Genomic DNA, 19,898 nt, shown 5'->3' with positions numbered 1-19,898 from the left:
GCTCACATGGGCCAAAATTCTCATAGGCCTTTGATTGATCGGTTTTTGTCATGTCCATAATTGCTCGTCGTAATGGGCTGAAATTATAGCTGGGCCAAAATCGACGTTATCTAATTGGGCCTACTAACATGTTCGAACTTTAGCGGGCCCATTAAGTTAATGGGCCATAACCAAGCCGAAAGCACTATTGGGCCGCTATAATTGAAACAAGCCAACAGTTAATGCTCGCCCCGCTACCTCCCGGGTCGTTAACAGGCCGACACCAAAGCGGGCAATAAGTTGGCCCACTTGACTTCACGAGCCATTAACAGGCCGATACTAAGGTCGGGCTATATATGTCCCAACTATATTTTGGGCCTTTAGCAGGCCGACGGAGACTGCGGGCTGAAAGTCAGGTTGGACTTTATATGGCCCAACTGTGTTGTGGGCCTTTAGTAGGCTGAAAGAGAAATTGGGATGGTATTGTTCATGAAGAGCATTGGCCATTAAGAGGCCAAAACTCAGGTCCAACTGCAAATGGACCATGTAGCGACCCGACCTCAAACGGTCAAGTCTCTGTGCTTCAGTGTCATCCCTAGATCGGTAATGCTGACACACACAGTACTCGAAGGATTTATAATAGAGTGGCAATCACACACTTATTACATCAAATGTCTCAAGAGAGAACTTATTATAATGAATATGGCTTAAGGCCATATAATACGATAATAGCGGAAGGCTTGGAAGATAAAGTGAGTCCATCAAGTCCAACGGCATGGCTGAGTGCATGACAAACGACCTATCGCACCTTACTCCTCGTCTGAAAAGTGTGCAACATGATACGTTGCAGCCCGAAAATGGGTCAGCACATGGAATATGCTGGCAATGTAACACAGGAGAGTAATGAACAGATAAAATCTATCACTATATGCATATATGGCTGGTGGAGGCTGTATGGTTAATATGTTTTGCGAAAAGACAATTTTTCCCTACAACAAAGGAATATATTTTATTTAACTATCATGGTAGTTGAACAATATTCAGCAGGTTCCTCCAACTCAATCCCAATTAAAAGTAATTATCAACCCAACAAATTATTTTAGAGTGATGAGATCCATATGATAATCCAAGAACCAGATACTCAAGGTGTCCATAACCGGGGACACGGCTAACCAGGATTAGTTTATACACTCTGCAGAGGTTTGCACACTTTTCCCCACAAGACATGATCTCCTCCGTTGGATTTCTCGCACTACAGGGTGTTTGAGAAACGGATGACCGAGACACAATCTTTCAGAAGCATTCGCTCTTTACTCAAGGCGGACCGGTACACCTACAATCCCCTACATCTGCTAGTCCACCTCTTCAAGAACTCACGCAACTTACTCAATTATGCCAGAGCCCGTAATGGCTTGTGGCTGCACACGGAAGTTTCTAGCATGAATAGTCTTATGATCCCTTTGAGCCTGGGTGGCGGACCGTAGGATGATCACACGGGTACTCTAAGATATCCTAGGACAACATTGGATTCTCCAGGTGCCCACAAGCAATCCACCCAGATGTGTATTAAAAGTTGCCACCTAAAATTGAACCATTAATTAACAACTCACATCTTTCATGGATACACTCAAAACCAAACCACGTCTATGAGCATAGCATGGCAATATAAGCATAACGTAGAAGTAACTCCGAAGGGTTTGATAACAAAATAGGTAATAGGTTCTACCTCATTATGTACTTCCTAGACCCATATGTTAAGAGATCCTACTCATACAATGTGTGAAGGTTGAAACTAATGCATAAAAACTGGGTGATAAAGAGGTATGATCAAAGTGTTACTTGCCTTGCTGACGATCTGCAAATCCTAAAGACTCGTAGTACCACGCTTCGCACTCCGGGTGTTCTATTGCAAACAAACAATAGCATACATAAGCAATCAAGGAAATATGCATGGGTAAATATCAAATAATAAGATCTAACTAGAAAGTTCAACTGAAGAACTCTGGTTTGCAAAAAGAATCAAATCAAACGGAGCAACGAAACTCAAACTGCGAAAGAAACAAGATCCGATTACTAATCTGGACTAAAGTCAAATTTCACAGTACCAACATCTTGTTCAAGTTGGTTAAATAGAAAGAGGGCTTCGAGACGAAGATCTAGGCGCTTGAATCGCCTGATTCTGATAAACGAGCAAAAAGATAAACTAAAACAAAAAACAGGGCAGAAATTGCGATAAAAAATAATCACGGAAAAAATCCTGGAAAAAGAAAATTAACGAACAGGCTAACGAACGAACGTTCGCTGTCTGCGGTTAAGGGGTGAAAACCGATCGTTAAAATGAACGTACGAACGGGCGTTCGCTAAATAACTAAATTGGGAAAAAAAGTAAAAACCAAACCGATCTATTAAAAACCGGATCTAGGGTTTTTACCGGAAAAACCGAACCAGCGAAGACAACCGGCAGCGGCGGCGAACTCCAGCGAGCGGCGCGGCGGCGGGGCGGCGGCGGCTGGTGCGGCGGTGGCGCTAGGGCGGCGACGGCTTAGGGTTTCGGGCAGGGCGCTGGGCTGTTGGGGTCGGGCCTCCCGGCTTATAAAGGTCGTCCGGGCCAGGAGTCCTAGGCGGACACGGCCCGGTTAGGTCGGTTACTTATTTTTTTATTTTTTTTAATAATTCCGCACATAAAAACAAAGAAAAGAAATACTAAACGAACTACACAAATCCTGAAATAAATTTTCCCCGTCCTCTAAAAATACGCTGGACAAGGTGAACCTTTATTTGGGCCTCTAGTGCAATTTTGAGAAACGCATATTTTTCCTAATTCAAATAAAATAGCGATAAAACCCCAAATAAAAATACAATTTGATTTTAGTTTTTTTCCTCCAACTTTTCATTTATTTTGGAAAAGTCATATTATCTCCTCTCATATAATTTTAATACGAAATATTTTTGGCAGAGAAAAATAATTAAAACCAAAGTGAGCCTTGTTTCAATATTTCATAAAACTCAAATATGAGAACGAAGGAAAATCCCCAACTCTCTCCGAGGGTCCTTGAGTTGCTTAGGATTTTGATGATCACAAGAACGAAATGCAATAAAATATGATATGCATGGATGACCTATGTATAACATTCCTAATTGAAAATTTGGGATGTTACAAACCTACCCCTTTAAGATGAATCTCGCCCTCGAGACTCGGGTTGGCTAGAAAATAGGTGTGGGTGGTCTTTGCGTAGATCATCCTCTCTTTCCCAGGTAGCTTCGTCCTCGGTATGGTGGCTCCACTAAACTTTGCAAAACTTGATAACCTTGCTGCGGTTTACTCGACTGGCAAACTCGAGAATCTTGACTGGTTTCTCCTCATACGTCAAATCACTGTCCAACTAAACTGCTTCCAGGGGCACTGTATCTCTCAGAGGAATATCGGCCATCTCGGCATGGCACATCTTTAACTGGGAAACGTGAAACACATCATGAACTCCTGACAGTCCTTCAGGTAATTCCAACTTGTAGGCAACCTCTCCCATGCGCTCCAGAACACGGTACGGTCCTACAAATCTCGGGGCTAATTTTCCCTTAACTCCAAAATGCTTAACTCCTCACAGCGGTGACACTCGCAGATATGCTCTATCTCCGATTTCATAGACTACCTCCTTGCGTTTCGAGTCTGCATAACTCTTCTGTCTAGACTGAGCAACTTTCAGTCTATCTCGAATCAGCTTAACTTTCTCCTCGGACTCCTTAATCAAATCCGATCCAAACAACTGGCGGTCTCCAACTTCATCCCACATCAACGGTGTTCGGCATCTTCTTTCGTACAGGGCTTCAAATGATGCCATCTTAAAACTGGCCTGGTAGTTGTTGTTGTATGAGAACTTCGTGTAGGGTAAATTATCATCCCAACTAGACCCGTAGTCTAGTGCACAAGCTCTCAACATGTCCTCCAGAATCTGATTGACTCTCTCAGTCTGTCCATCTGTCTGCAGGTGAAAAGTTGTACTAAACTCCAGCCTGGTTCCCAAAGTCTGGTGCAGTTGATGCCAAAACTTTGAAGTAAACTGTGTTCCCTTGTCTGATACGATGGTCCTCAGAACTCCATGCAGACATACGATCCTGGTCATATATATCTTGGCCAACTTTGAACTTATATATGTGGTTTTCATTGGGATAAAGTGAGCTACTTTGGTAAAGCGGTCCACTACTACCTAGATAGAATCATATCCCGATCGGGTATTGGGTAATCTGGTGATAAAATCCATGCCAAGTTTATCCCACTTCCATTCGGGTATCGGTATAGGTTGTACTAATCCTGCCGGTTTCTGATGTTCTGCCTTCACTCTTTGACATACATCACATACGGCTACATACTCGGCAATATCCTTATTCATTTCAGTCCACCAGAAACGCTCCTTCAAATCCAAATACATCTTGGTGTTTCCGGGCTGTATCGAGTATGGGGAGTCGTGAGCTTCCTGTAATATTAACTTCCTGATCTCTGCATTATTGGGCACATATATCTGGTCCTCGAACCACAAGGTGTCAGAGCTCATCCTCACGGAAACCTTTGGCTTTGCCTTCGCTCATCTTCTCCTTTATCTCGACAATTTCTTTGTCATCCTTCTGGGCTTCTCGAATCTTTCCCAACAAGGTCGACTGAACTTCCATGGTTGTAACAAAACCTTTGGGAACAATCTCTAAGCGTAGCTCCCTGAAATCTTCTGCTAACTCCTTTGGCAATCCTCCTATTACTAAGGTATTGGCATAACTCTTTCGGCTCAAAGTGTCTGCTATGACATTGGCCTTTCTCGGATGATAGTGCAACTTCATACCATAATCCTTTATAAGCTCCAACCATCTCCTTTGCCTGAGGTTCAACTCCTTCTGTGTAAAAATGTACTTCAAACTCTTATGATCCGTATACACATCACAATGGTTTCCAATGAGAAAATGTCTCCGAGTCTTGAGTGCATGTACTACGGCTTCCACCTCCAAGTCATGTGTGGCATAGTTCAACTCATGCGGTCGAAGTTGTCGTGAGGCATATGAAACAACTCTTCCCTCTTGCATAAGTACTCCTCCATGTCCTAAGCGAGAGGCATTGCAATACACTTGGAAATCATTGCGTATATCCAACAGGATCAGCACTGGGGCTATAGTCAAACGTTTCTTCAACTCCTGGAAACTTGCTTCACATTCCTCAGTCCAATGGAACTCGGTGTCCTTCTTCAACAATGTTGTCATAGGCTTCACAATCTTAGAGAAATTTTCAATGAATCTTCGATATTATCCCGCGAGTCCAAGAAAACTGCGGATCTCTCCAACTGAGGTGGGTGCCAACCACTCAGTTACTGGCTGAACTTTGGTGGGGTGTACTGCTATACCTTCTCCTGATATAACATGTCCAAGAAATCCAACTTCCTTCAACCAAAACTCACATTTGCTGAACTTGGCATACAACTGATGCTCCCTGAGTTTTCTCGAGTACTAAGCGCAAATGCTCCTTGTGTTCCTCTTCATTCTTTGAGTATACTAAAATATCATCAATGAACACCACGACAAACTTATCCAAGAACTCCATGAACACCTTATTCATCATACTCATGAAATAGGCAGGGGCTTTAGTCAATCCAAATGACATAACTGTATACTCATAAAGCCCATAACTTGTGGTAAAAGATGTCTTAGGTATATCCTTTTCTCGAATCTTCGGCTGGTGGTAACCTGATCGCAGGTCGATCTTCGAAAACACTTTAGCTCCTTGCAGCTGGTCAAACGGATCATTGATCATTGGTAGTGTGTACTTGTTCTTGATTGTCACTTCATTCAACGCCCGATAATCAACAACCATCCTTAGAGATTTATCCTTCTTCTCAACCAATAGCACCGGGGCTCCCCATGGTGATGAACTCCGTCGGATGTAACCTTTCTCCAATAACTCCTTAATTTGTTTCTTGATCTCCTCCAGATCATTCGCGTGCATCTAGTATGGTCTCTTTGATATAGGCCCGGTGCCTGGCAACAGCTCTATCAAAAACTCGATGTCTCGATCTGGCGGCATGCCTGGTAGCTCCTCTAGAAATACATTTGGGTAATCCTTCACAATAGGCACTTCCTCTTGAACAACTCCCATGAGAGAATGTACTTGGGTTCTCCTTGGCGCATGCCTGGATACATACTTGATCCTTTTTCCCTCCGGGGTAGTAAGCAGAATTGATTTACTAGCGCAATCGATGTTTCCTCCGTGCATCGACAGCCAATCCATTCCTAGTATCACATCCAATCCTTGCGAACTCCAGAATTATCAAGCCAGAGGGGAAAGCATGACTACCTATGGTTAATGGCATCTGAAAACATCCATTGCTCGCCATATACTCGGCTCCAGGTGAGGTTACTAGCATAGGTGTCTTAAGAACTCCAGTGGGCAACTTATACTTATCCACAAATTCCCTTGATATGTATGAATGCGATGCACCAGTATCAAAAAGAAAGATCGAAGTAAACGACTTAACTAAAAACTTACCGATAACTAATCTAGTTGCTCTTCAACCTCCTCCACGTTCATGTGGTTCACTTGATCTTTGTTAAATGGATTGGGCTTCTTCCCAGAGATCCCATTACCATTTCCGTTCTTCGCTTCCGGGCACTCCGTGGCATAGTGTCCAGTTTTCCCGCACTTGAAACAAGTAACGTGGCTTAGGTCCCTCTTGGCGGGTGTGGCTGGATTGGAACGGTTCTGATTGCTACTTGATCCATTCCCATTCCCATTCCTTGGGCCAGTATGATTATGGGTACTTCCTCCATTGTGAGTGTGGCCTCCATGGTTATGGGTAAGCCCTCCCGACTTCGGGGTAAAGTGAGGCTTCTGATGAGCTCCTGAATTGTACTTCCCTTGTCCATATTTCCTCTTGCGGCTCTCTATCTGCTGCTGCTTCCCTTCGATCATGAGTGCTTTATCTACCAACTCCTGGTATTTGTTAAATGTTGCCACCATTAACTGCATACTCATCTCATCATTCAGCCCTTCCATAAACTTCTCCTGCTTCGCGGCATCTGTGGCCACATCATCTGGAGCATAGCGGGATAACTTACTAAACTCCTCCACGTACTGGCCTACAGTATGGTTCCCTTGGCGTAAGTTGCGAAACTCACGCTTCTTCATGCTCATAGCTCCCGTGGATACGTGGGCTATGCGGAATGCTTGCTGAAACTACTCCCAGATGACATTGGCTATAGGAAAAGTGGATGTGTAATTCACCCACCATGCGGCTACTGGTCCATCCAATTGGTGTGCGGAAAAACACACCTTCTCCGCATCTGTGCAACCTGCGGTGGTCAACTCGCTTCCAATCCTGCGCAGCCAATCATCAGCAACTATTGGCTCGGTGCTACTGGAAAACATCGGCGGCTGCAGCCTCAGAAAACAAGCTAAGTTGTCAACTGGTGGTGGTGGCGGTGGGTTGTTATTGTTGTTGTTGTTGCCTTGGTTCTGAACTAACAACTGCATCAAGGCATTCTGCTGCTGGATCAACTGAGTGAGCTCTGGTGGGACAGCAAAACTGGGGTCACGTCTCGGAGGCATCTAATGGGTTTAGAGGGAAGAGATTAGAATAGAATGAGGTCTAATGAGAAAGCACTACCCATATGCACATGAGACAAACACAATCATATCACTCAATCAATCAAGCAAGGGCATACAATCGGTCTAACTATCGTTAGAGTGCTCGGACTACTAATATTTACATGGGGGGTACTACTAATAGTATGGTGGTCTACTAGAAATTTTGATCAGTGGAAGACTCCATGATATCTGCTCCAGCTTCGTCTTCATAGTCATCATCACTACTATCCGGGTCGGAATCGGTGTCGTCTATGATGATGTAGTGTTTAGAACGAATCTCTTTGGGTTCATCGTCTTCTCCCCCTGGCGCGGGGTCTCCCATAAAAACTCCTAGCTTCCTGGTCATGTCGTCATTGCTCTCCACAAGTATCATCATTTCCTCCTCATATCCATCGCGTGTAGACTTAAGCTCCTCTTCTAGCTCTGTGATCCTGATCATCGCCTTCTTCAAATCTATCATGCTTGCGCACATCTGGTTCTCCTAGCAACAAATGTGGTGGTTTAATTCCTGGATGAATGCAGCAATGGACCTGTCCTTCCTGGTGTTGATCATCTCCCATTGCTCATCTTGGCGTCCACATATCTGGTAGATAGTGTCCTTCAGCTCCTTGTGGTAAACTTCCCCGATGCGTCCTATAGCCATGTGGGCTGCCATACTCTTGCCTAGACTCCAAGTGGGTGCATCAAAGGAAAAATCTATGGGTTTAGTGACTGGCGTGAACGTCCTTCCTGGAACTTGAACTCGAATCATCCATCGCTCCTCTTCTGGTAAAGTGGCGGTATAGGTCCCGGTGAAGCTTGGCATTCCAATGTTCAGGTACTTAGCGACCTCCTTCAAGTGTCATCCAAAAGGTGTGTCTTCATTCGGTTGTGCAAACTTGTTCCTTGTATCTGCCATCCTAAAGAGTAGAAAAGGGAGAGGAGTCATAAATAAGTAGATAAGGGTGGCCTATGGCTTTTCTTAGTGGTCGTGTCCTACATTCAGCGTGTGCTCTGATACCATCTTGTAGTGACCCGACCATAAACGGTCAAGTCTCTGTGCTTTAGTGTTATCCCTGGATCGGTAATGCTGACACACATAGTACTCGAAGGATTTATAACAGAGTGGAAATCACACACTTATTACATCGACTGTCTCAAGAGAGAACTTATTACAATGAATATGGCTTAAGGCCATCTAATACAATAACAGCGGAAGGCTTGGAAGATAAAGTGAGTCCATCAACTCCAACGGCATGGCTGAGTGCATGACAAACGGCCTATCGCACCTTACTCCTCGTTTGAAAAGTCTGTAACAGGATACGTTGTAGCCCGAAAACGGGTCAGCACATGGAATATGCTGGCAATTTAACATAGGAGAGTAATGAACAAATAAAAGCTATCACTATATGCGTATATGGCTGGTGGAGGCTGTATGGTTAATATGTTTTGCGAAAAGCCAATTTTTCCCTACAACAAAGGAATATATTTTATTTAACTATCATGGTAGTTGAACAATATTGAGAAGGTTCCTCCAACTCAATCCCAATTAAAAGTAATTATCAACCCAACAAATTATTTTAGAGTGATGAGATCCATATGATAATCCAAGAATCAGATACTCAAGATGTCCATAACCGGGAACAAGGCTAACCATGATTAGTTTTACACTCTGCAGAGGTTTGCGCACTTTTCCCCACAAGATCGATCTCCTCTGTTGGATTTCTCGCACTATAGGGTATCTGAGAAACAGATGAACGAGACACAATCTTTCAGAAGCATTCTCTCTTTACTCCGGGAGGACCGGTACACCTTCAATCCCCTACATCTACTAGTCCACCTCTTCAAGAACTCACGCAACTTACTCAATTATGCCAGAGCCCATAATGGCTTGTGGCTGCACATGGAAGTTTCTAGCATGAATAGTCTTATGACCCCTTTTAGCCTGGGTGGTGGACCGTAGAATGATCACATGGATACTCCGGGATATCCTAGGACAACACTGGATTCTCCAGGTGCCCACAGGCAATCCACCCACACGTGTATTAAAAGTTGCCACCTTAAATTGAACCATTAATTAACAACTCACATCTGTCATGGATACACTCAAACCCAAACCATGTCTATGAGCATAGCATGGCAATATAAGCATAACGTAGAAGTAACTCCCAAGGGTTTGATAATAAAACAGGTAATAGGTTCTACCTCATTATCTACTTCCCAGACCCACATGTTAATAGATCCTAATCATGCAATGTGTGAAGGTTGAAACTAATGCATAAAAACTGGGTGATAAAAGGGTATGATCAAAGTGTTACTTGCCTTGTTGACGATCTGCAAATCCTAAAGACTCGTAGTAGCACGCTTCGCACTCCGGGTGTTCTATCGCAAACAAACAATAGCATACATAAGCAATCAAGCAAAGATGCACGGGTAAATCTCCAATAAGAAGATCTAACCGGAAAGTTCAACTGAAGAACTCCGGTTTGCAAAAAGAATCAACTCAAACGGAGCAACGAAACTCAAACTGCGAAAGAAACAAAATCTGATTACTAATCTGGACTAAAGTCAAATTTTATAGTACCAAAATCTTGTTCAAGTTGGTTAAATAGAAAGAGGGCTTCGAGACGAAGATCTAGGTGCTTGAATCGCCTGATTCCGATAAACGAGCGAAAAGATAAACTAAAACAAAAAACAAGGCAGAAATCGCGATAAAAAATAATCGCGGAGAAACCCTGGAAAAAGAAAACTGACGATCAGGCTAACGAACGAACGTTCGCTGTCTGCGGTTAATGGGTGAAAACCGATCATCAAAACGAACATACGAACGGGCGTTCGCTAAATAAGTAAATCGGGAAAAAAATAAAAACCGAACCGATCTATTAAAAAAACGGATCTAGGGTTTTTACCGGAAAAACTGAACCGGCGAAGAAAACCGGCAGCGGCGGCGGCGAACTCCGGCGAGCGGCACGGGCGACGCTGGTGGCGGCGCGGCATGGTGGCGCGGCGGCGGCAGTAGCGCGGTGGTGCGGCGGCGAGGCAGCAGTAGCAGCACGCGGCGGCGGCGGCGGCTGGTGCGGCGGCGGCGCTAGGGCGACGGCGGCTTAGGGTTTCGGGCGGGGCGCTGGGCTGCTGGGGTCGGGCCTCCCAGCTTATAAAGCCTGGTCGGGCCAGGAGTCCTAGTCGGACACGGCCCGGTTAGGTCGGTTACTTGTTTCTTTTAAATTATTCCGCGTAGAAAAACGAAGAAAAAAAATACTAAATGGACTCCAAAAATCATGAAATAAATTTTCCCCGTCCTCTAAAAATACGTCGGTCAAGGTGAACATTTATTTGGGCCCCTAATGCAATTTTCAAAAACGCATATTTTTCCTAATTCAAATAAAATAGCGATAAAACCCCAAATAAAAATACAAATTAATTTTAATATTTTTCCTCCAACATTTTATTTATTTTGGAGAAGTCATATTATCTCCTCTCATGTAATTTTAATATGAAATATTTTTGGGGGAGAAAAATAATTAAAACCAAAGTGATCCTTGTTTCAATATTTGATAAAACTCAAATATGAGAACAAGGGAAAATCCCCAACTCTCTCCGAGGGTCCTTGAGTTGCTTAGGATTTCGAGGATCACAAGAACGAAATGCAATAAAATATGATATGCAGGATGACCTATGTATAACATTCACAAGAACGAAATGCAATAAAATATGATATGCATGGATGACCTATGTATAACATTCCAAATTGAAAATTTGGGATGTTACAGCCCAACTCATTTATGGGTCGTTAACGGGCTGAAAGACACTCCGGGCTGGAAATTGGCCCAACACTTAAATGTGTCACTAAAAGGCCAAAAGACGTATATCCTGAAAATTGGCCCATCCCTTGAATGGCCCGTTAACAGACCGAAACCACATGGGGCCGATATTGAGCCCAAATATATAGCGAGCTGTTAACGGGCTCGAACCGACGATGGACCGCAATGGTGTAAAATAGTTAACGGGCCATTGACAGGCCGAATTGGCACATACCGTATGGGTCGTGGGCATAAATGGACTAGACACAAGTAGGCCCTATATGGGCCGGCCTGCTAATTTTGACAAGGCCAGCCTCTTTCAACTAAATGGGCCATTGTTGGGCCTTGCCACGTGCCAACGTATTATAGGCGTGTCTCGTACAATGAGTGGATGACATCTGTCCCAACGCTGAGCCGACATGTGGATCCTCCGGCGAGTGAGAATTTTACACGTGGAAAATCCCCATTGGTCGGGCTATTAATGGGTTATCTGATCCAAACCGAAACCCGGTAGCTTAACGGCAACCTGTTACGGTGGATGCCACATGTCAGTTACCCTTCACGAAAACACTTCCATGACGCGTCATTTATCGTCATGGAAGTGGACACTTCCGTGATGATAATTTTGGTATTGTCATGGAACACTTCTACGACAGCATAGGTATGACTATCTTGATTCTGTTATAAAAACTTCATGGATGTACATGCATGATAGAAAACGTGACCTAGTGTGACAAACACGTATCATCACGAAGTTGTTTTTTTTTGTAGTGCTCAATCCCTTCTATTCGTTTTAGTTAAAAAGCTTCAATTCGATGCATTACTTGGCACAAGATGAACCCTATTTCATCTAGTAGATTTGATTTTTGTTGTTTTAGGTTTGTTTACTTAGGAGTAATATGATGTTTGATGTGGTTGAATATGAGTGAACCCTATTTCAACTAGTAGATAAACCCTAGATCATGCTTCTATAAAGTACCATCATGAGCCCTAGTTCATGTTCATAATTTTTTTAATTGTTCATTGATGTTTGATGTGGTTGAATATGAATGAATTGATAGAACCCTATTTCATCTAGTACATGAATCCTAGTTCATGTTTCTATATAGTATCAACATGGACCCGAGTTCATGTTCATAATTTTTTTGAATGATTCGTTGATATTTGATGTGGTTGAATATGATTGATGTTGTGATGTGGTTGAATATGATTGGTTAATGTGATATGATGGATTAAAATGATTGAGTAGAGATATGATGGATATATGTGATTGTTGATTCAATAAGATTTTTAGTTTGATTAAATATGATTCATTCGCATTGATATAGTAACTAGGTTTTACCAAACATCCAGTGTAACACTCATGTCGATCCAGAACAACCAGGCCATATGCCTGAAAGATGCCGATGTGCAGACCGTGGAGCAATACACGAGGGCCTACTTGTGGTTCCTTTTGACGGAGGTCATGTTTCCAGACTGCTCTAGGGACACCATCCTACGGATGTATCTAGACTTCCTGGCCGACTAGGATGCAGGGTACAGCTGGGGGCCCCCGACCTCGCGTACCTATATCGCTATGTATGATAAATATCTCAATATTCTTTATGGACATATGCATGCTGCTTCAGATTGTGTTATCTGATCATCAATTGGTGTTTGTAGCTGGATGATGCAATGCCAAGGACTGAAGAGAAGTCCAGCATGTGTGGATTTATCCGGGCTTGTAACATCCCAAAATTCTAAATTTTGGAATGTTATATAAATAGATAGATTTTATTGATTGTTTGATTGATTTACTGAAAGTGAGTGAAATTTGAAATTTTTTGGAAGTTAAATGAGAGGGAATAAAAGGACTTTCCCAAACTTTCATTTTTGCATTTATGATCTCCGCGAATTCAAATTCTTTTCACCACAAAACCATGGAGAGAAGATGACATGACTTCTTCCATTTATTTAAATGAAAAGGGTTTTGAAAAGATTTGAATTTCATTTGGAAGTATTTTCAAATTTAGAAACTCCAAGCAACTCAATGATTTTCAGGAGAAAAGATAAAATGACTTCTTCAAATTATATGAAATATGAGTTGGGAGTTTAAAAGGATCAAATTCAAAGTCCTTTTGGAAATTATTTTCTATTTGGAGTTATTTGGGTTTTATTAAAATTATTTTTCTCCAAAAATAAAATATACGGAAAATAGGGTAACATGATTCCCTACAATAGAAAATTGGAGAAAAAATAATTTGAAATCACTTTGGTATTTTTAAAATGATTTTATTGAGTCTTTATTGCACCAGTACCACTGTTTGATTTATTCAAAAAAAATTGTGTATTTTATTTGGTGCTAGAAAAATGTTCAGGTTGTAGGAAATCTTTTTCTGAAAATTTTGATATATTATATGCCTATAGTATATTTTATTTTGATTTATTTTATTTTCTTTTATTGTCTGTAAAATGTTTTTAAAAAATGTTTTCCTTCCGCCGACTGGGCCGGCCCCAGGCCCAGCCGACCGTGCCGGCCCACCGCTGCGTCGTCCCCGACCGGATGACTGAGTCCGCCTCCCGCACGACTCCGCTGGCGCCGCCGTCTTCGCCCCGGCCTCCTCTAGCCCCTTGCCCACGCCATCGCCCCTCCCCTGGCCTTTATAAGGCGAGCCCCGACCCCGGCCCCTCTTTTCTCCTCCTCCCGAGCCGCACCACCATTGCCGCATCTCACCGCCGCCGCCGCCGTCGGAAGCCGCAGCCGCCGCCCTCGTCGCCGCCGATGGCACCACCGCAATCGCCGCTCCGTGCCGCCCCTCCCCGTGCTCTTCGCCGCCTTCCCCGACGCCCGGAGCCGCCACCCCGACCGAGACCGAAGCCGCCGCCGACGTCCTCCCCGACTCCGGCGATCGCCGTGGTAACCGCCGCCTCCCGTCAGTTGGATCTCGATCCAATGATCCAGATCGCGTTTTTTTTTCAAAACGTCTTTTCGTGAGCGTTCACTAGTTCGATCTTTATAGCGAACATATTCATTAGATTAGGTACTGTGACGAATGTTCGTTGTTTAGTATTTTTCTTTTTCTTTTTAATTCCGGTCAGGGACCCGTATGTAATTAGTTTCTTCACAGTTTAGTCCCTGATCTTCAATCTATCACAACTTTTTGCTCGTTTGTCCAAATCCAACGAAACCAATGCCCACTTCTTCGTTACGATCTCCTCTATCCAGTAATCCAACTCAAACATATTTTTGAAAGATTTAAATTTGAATTACACCAGATTTGAATTCAAACTTCATTTGATCGTAACTTGAGTTTCGTAACTTGAGTTGATTCTTTTTGCTAATCGAAGCTCTTGACCTAAACTTTCTGATAATGCTAAATTCATATAATTTTGGTACTGTTAGAAATTGTTTATTTTTGCAAGAGTTATTTGCTTGGTTTTGATGTTTTTTCGAATCGTCTTCTTCGTTCTTTCTGACGTTTTGAGTGATCGCTTATGTGTGGTTACTATTTCTTGCTTACGATAGATTGACCGGAGTGTGAAGAGTAGAACTATCAACAGTTTTTGAGTGCGAATCATCTTCATCAACATTGCAGGCAAGTTCACACTTCGATCATATCCCTTTATCGCCCAGTTTTTATGCATTAGTTTCAACCCTCAAACATTGCATGGTTAGGATTGATAACATGTGGGTATCGGGAAGTAGTTGATGAGGTAGGAACATATTGCCCTGCATTCAAACCCTGGGAGTTACTTTTACGTTATGCTCATATTGCTATGCTATGCTCGTAGACGTGGTTTGGTTTGAGAGAATTCATGACAGATATGAGAGTTATTATTTAATGGTTAACTTAAGGTCGCTACTTTAATACACATCTAGGTGGATTGGTTGGGGCACCCTGGAGCACCCAGTGGTTTGCCCGGGCACCTGGAGAACCCAGTGTATGCCCAAGGGGATCCCGGAGGACCCGTGTGATCACCCTATGGAATGCCACCCAGGCTCAAAGGGATCATAAGATTATTCATGCTAGAAACTTCCGTGTGCAGCCACAAACTATTATGGGCTCTAGCATAGTTGAGTAAGTTACATGAGCTCTTGAAGAGGTGGATCAGCAAGTAGAGGGATGTAGGTTTGGTATGGTCTGCCCGGAGTAAAGAGTTAATGTTTCTGAAAGACTGTGTCTCGGTCATCCGTTTCTCAAACAGCATGTAGTGCGAGAAACCCAACGGAGGCGACCGAGTCTTGTGGGGAAAAGTGCGCAAACCTCTGCAGAGTGTACAAACTAATCATGATTAGCCGTGTCCCCGGTTATGGACATCTTCAGTATCTGGTTCTTGGATTATCATATTGATCTCATCACGTTACTTAAATAATTTGTTGGGTTATTGATGTTAATTTGGGATTGAGTTGGAGGAACCTTCTCAATATTTTCAACCAACTTTGTAGTTAAATAAATTATATTCCTTTACAGTAGGGAAAAATTGTCTTGTCGCAAAATATTATAACCATAGAGCTTTTCCACCAGCCATATATGCATGTAGTGATAGCTATTATTCCTCATTGCTCTATGGTGTGAATTTGCTAGTACATTCAATGTACTAACCCTTTGTGGCTGCAATGTCTCATATTGTAGGATTATCTTACGGCGAGTAAGTGATACGTTAGGGTTATGATTTCTACACTCAACTTTGCCGTTGGTGTTGATGGGAATCCACAACCTTGTTGTTACTTCCGCTATTTGGATTGAGGTAATAGTATTTATGTTACTTTATACATGTGATTTACCTCTGTTATAAATCCTCGAGTACTGTGTGTGTCAGCATACCGATCCAGGGATGACACTTAAGCACATAGACTTGACCGTCTGAGGTCGGGTCGCTACAAGATGGTATTAGAGCACATGTTGACTGTAGGACGTGACCCCTAGAAACTGGCAAGCACATAGGAAGGATTTTCTCTAAACTTTCTTTTTCAAAAATATCTTTTACCTCTCTTCTCTTCTGAGCTTATTCAAATATTCCCTTTTAGTGAGACCATGCCCCTTTCCCCTTTGGACCACGATGATTCGGCTGATGAGACCACTCCAAGGAGTACAAGATATCGGACAACAAGACCACTTCGGAATGAAGAGGATTTTACCATGCATTATAATAATGGAAAGTACAACGGTTGAAGACTTCGAAACTAGGAGAATTTGAAGGCCCTGAAGAATTTCCAGATTTAGTATGACCTAGGAAGGCTACCCTTATGGAACTAGGCAGACTATGGAAGCTGTCAATACCAGAGATCAAGGTGTATCGGAGAAAGACTGGAACATGGAGCATTAGAACCCAAAGTTTTGTCAAGAAAACCCTAAGGCAGGAGATATCAACTATGGAAGATATCTCATGGCAATGACAAGGGCAGAAACACAGTTATCCGTGATGTCATCGCCACTTATACTATGGTCACCGAGCTGAGCTAAGCATGCATTTTTTCGGAAGGATTGGATGGTAGAAGGCTGATGGAGCATCTATCAGCAAAAGATGAAGTTTTAACCTTAGCCGGTGTATCACCAGGATCTGGAGTAGTACATCAAGAATTTTAAGATGGAGCTCCAGGAAGCCGTATTAGACAAGGAAGCATTTCGTGAAGAACTCAGGAACCAGAAGCTGAAAGTAGCCAAGTTGGAGGAGCTACAACCTCGAGAATACCAGAGATTTGTCAGGAACTGAAGGATAGTAGGACCATGGCTCATGCCAAGGGTGTTGAAACCTAGAAGTTTGGAACGCAACTCTAGAAATATTAAAGGATGTCACGAGAGACTTCGTGTCAACAGAGATGATCTGGCAAAAGAACTTGAGAAGGACAAGAACGATTGGAAGAAGCCATTGGAGGCATGAACGAGACTCGTAGAGCTTGATGACTTTGAAGATTTATTGACCTTTAGAAGACCCAACCCCTATTATATGCCTACGTTAGATGTGACATTTGTGAGCTGTCATTTGTTTGATGTTTTTCCGACAGCCACAAAGAAAATCTGTCTTTTCAAAACCATTGTTTGTATTGTGTGCATCCCTCTCTATCTCTCCTATCCCACCCCAAAATCCATGGACCCAATAGAGGACTAATGGAGATGAGCTTGTATTTTGTGGACCAATGAGTCAATTGGAGACAGGCCGATGGATTCAGAACGTGGAGGATCACATGGAGAATAACCCTATAGTCGAAAAGGATATGGCCCAGCATGCTCTTCTGTTCTTTGAAAGAGGTGCTACTACTTGGTAGAGGATGTACCAAACCATCAATGGATGGTAAGGAGTAACCATTTGGAAGGAATTTAAGTTGACTTTTCTAAAGTCTCGGTTTGTGTCCCAGAAATTGAAGCCTTCTGGAAAGGATATGAAGAAACCATGTGCATGCAAGCTTTATGGAGAAATAGGACACAACCATAAAGAAAACAAGGACGAATACCCTCATAAGCGGAGGATTACCAAAGGAGTTAACTGAGGACCTCAGGGAACTTCGGTTGGAGATTGTTCCCAAAGGTTTTGTTGTAGCAATGGAAGTTCAGTCTACATTGTTGGGAAAGATCCGTGAAGCTCAGAAGGATGACAAAGAGATTGTTGAGATAAAAGAGAGGATGAGTAAAGGAAAGGCCAAAGGTTTTCGTAAGGATGAGCACGACACTTTAAGGTTCGAGGACCGTGTATATGTTCCCAATAATGCAAAGATCAGGAAGTTAATACTTCAGGAGGCTCATGAGTCACCATACTCGATTTGCCCTGGAAACACCAAGATGTATTTGGATTTGAAGGAGTATTTCTGGTGGACTGGTATGAAGAAGGATATTGCGGAGTGTGTAGTTGTAGGTAATGTATGCCAGAGAGTAAAGGCAGAGCATTAGAAGCCAGCATGACTACTATAGCCTATGCCGATACCCGAATGGAAGTGGGATAAGCTTGGCATGGATTTCATTACCGGATTTCCCAGAACCCGATCGGGATATGATTCTATCTGGGTAGTAGTTGATTCGCTTGACCAAAGTGGCTCACTTTATCCCAGTGAAAACCACCTATACAAGTGCGAAGTTGGCCAAGATGTAGATGACCAGGATCGTATGGAGTACCGAGGACCATCTTATCAGATAGAGGAACACAATTTACCTCAAAGTTTTGGAATCAGCTGCACCAGACTTTGGGTACTAGGCTAGAGTTTAGTACAGCCTTTCATCCGCTAGGGATGATAATCTACCTTACGCGGAGTTCTCATACAACAACAGTTACCAAGCCAGTTTGAAGATGGCCCCTTTTGAAGCTTTGTATGGGAGAAGGAGCCATACACCGTTGATGTGGCATGAAGTTGGCGACCGTCAGTTGTTTGGACCAAATGTGATCAAGGAGTCAGAAGAGAATGTTAAGTTGATTCGAGATAGACTGAAGGTAGCTCAGTCCGGACAAAAGAGTTATGCAGACTCAAAAATGCAAGGAGGTAGTCTATGAAATTGGAGACAGAGCATGTCTTCAAGTGTCCTCTCTGCGAGGAGTTAAACAATTTGGAGTTAAGGGAAAGTTAGCCCCGATATTTGTAGGACCATACCGAGTTTTGGAGCGTATGGGAGAAGTGGCCAACAAGTTGGAGTCACCCGAAGGACTATCGGTAGTTCATGATGTGTTTCAGGTTTCCCAGTTGAAGTGCCATGCAGAGATGGCCAATATTCCCCTGTAAGGATGCTTGACCCTAGAAAGGATAATGATGTTCCACGAAGTGGAATATGGACTTCATAAGTATAAGTTTTTATCTTGGTATGTGGGATTTCCCACGAGGATGAGGAGATAAATTACTATTGGATATAAAGGAGGTATGATGTCGGAAATATGGATCAATGGAAACTCCATCATGAGTCTGAGTAATCATGTCCTAGTTTGGTGCCAATAGAAGGAAGGAAGATGGTACAATTGGATGGATTTTTGAATACTAGGAAGTTGGAATAATGATTAGTTGCCCGATGATATGTTCAAGGACTACAAGTGATGAGATGGGCCATAACACACAGGTCCCAGGACCTGCCAAGAAGCAAGCACATTCTTGCTAAAGGAAAACCCTTGAAAAAGTTACGATTTTATCGACAAACGATCTTATAGGAGTTACGCAAAACCTGAGGGTTGTGAAGGAACGATAGATGTTTGTTTGGATTGCAGAATTAATGAAGTTATCCGAACTTGGTTCGTCGACAAGAGAAATTCTGCAATGCTTGTGAGGATGACCGAGTGATAGAATGTGAGATTCACTAAACCGTATACAGGGTAATGATTTGGGTGCGGGATGGATTGATCACCATATCGACTTACTCTTATTATTCGCCTTGCTATATGGGATGGTAAATCTGAGAGACTTACATATAGTAGAGAGACGACGATCAAACCTTGTTTAAACCCTAGAATGGTATAAGAATTTTTCCCTTGTACAAGGCAGCTTTTGCCAACCGTAGGTTATAAGGTGAGGATCAACCCAGACTCATTTCCTGCAGGAGAAACCATAAATTGTTGACCACCATGTGATA

Source organism: Triticum dicoccoides, chromosome 4A (genome assembly GCF_002162155.2).
Source record: "Triticum dicoccoides isolate Atlit2015 ecotype Zavitan chromosome 4A, WEW_v2.0, whole genome shotgun sequence".
NCBI lineage: Eukaryota > Viridiplantae > Streptophyta > Magnoliopsida > Poales > Poaceae > Triticum > Triticum dicoccoides.
The sequence above is the reverse complement of the archived record's forward strand: the minus strand, read 5'-3'. Positions refer to the sequence as shown.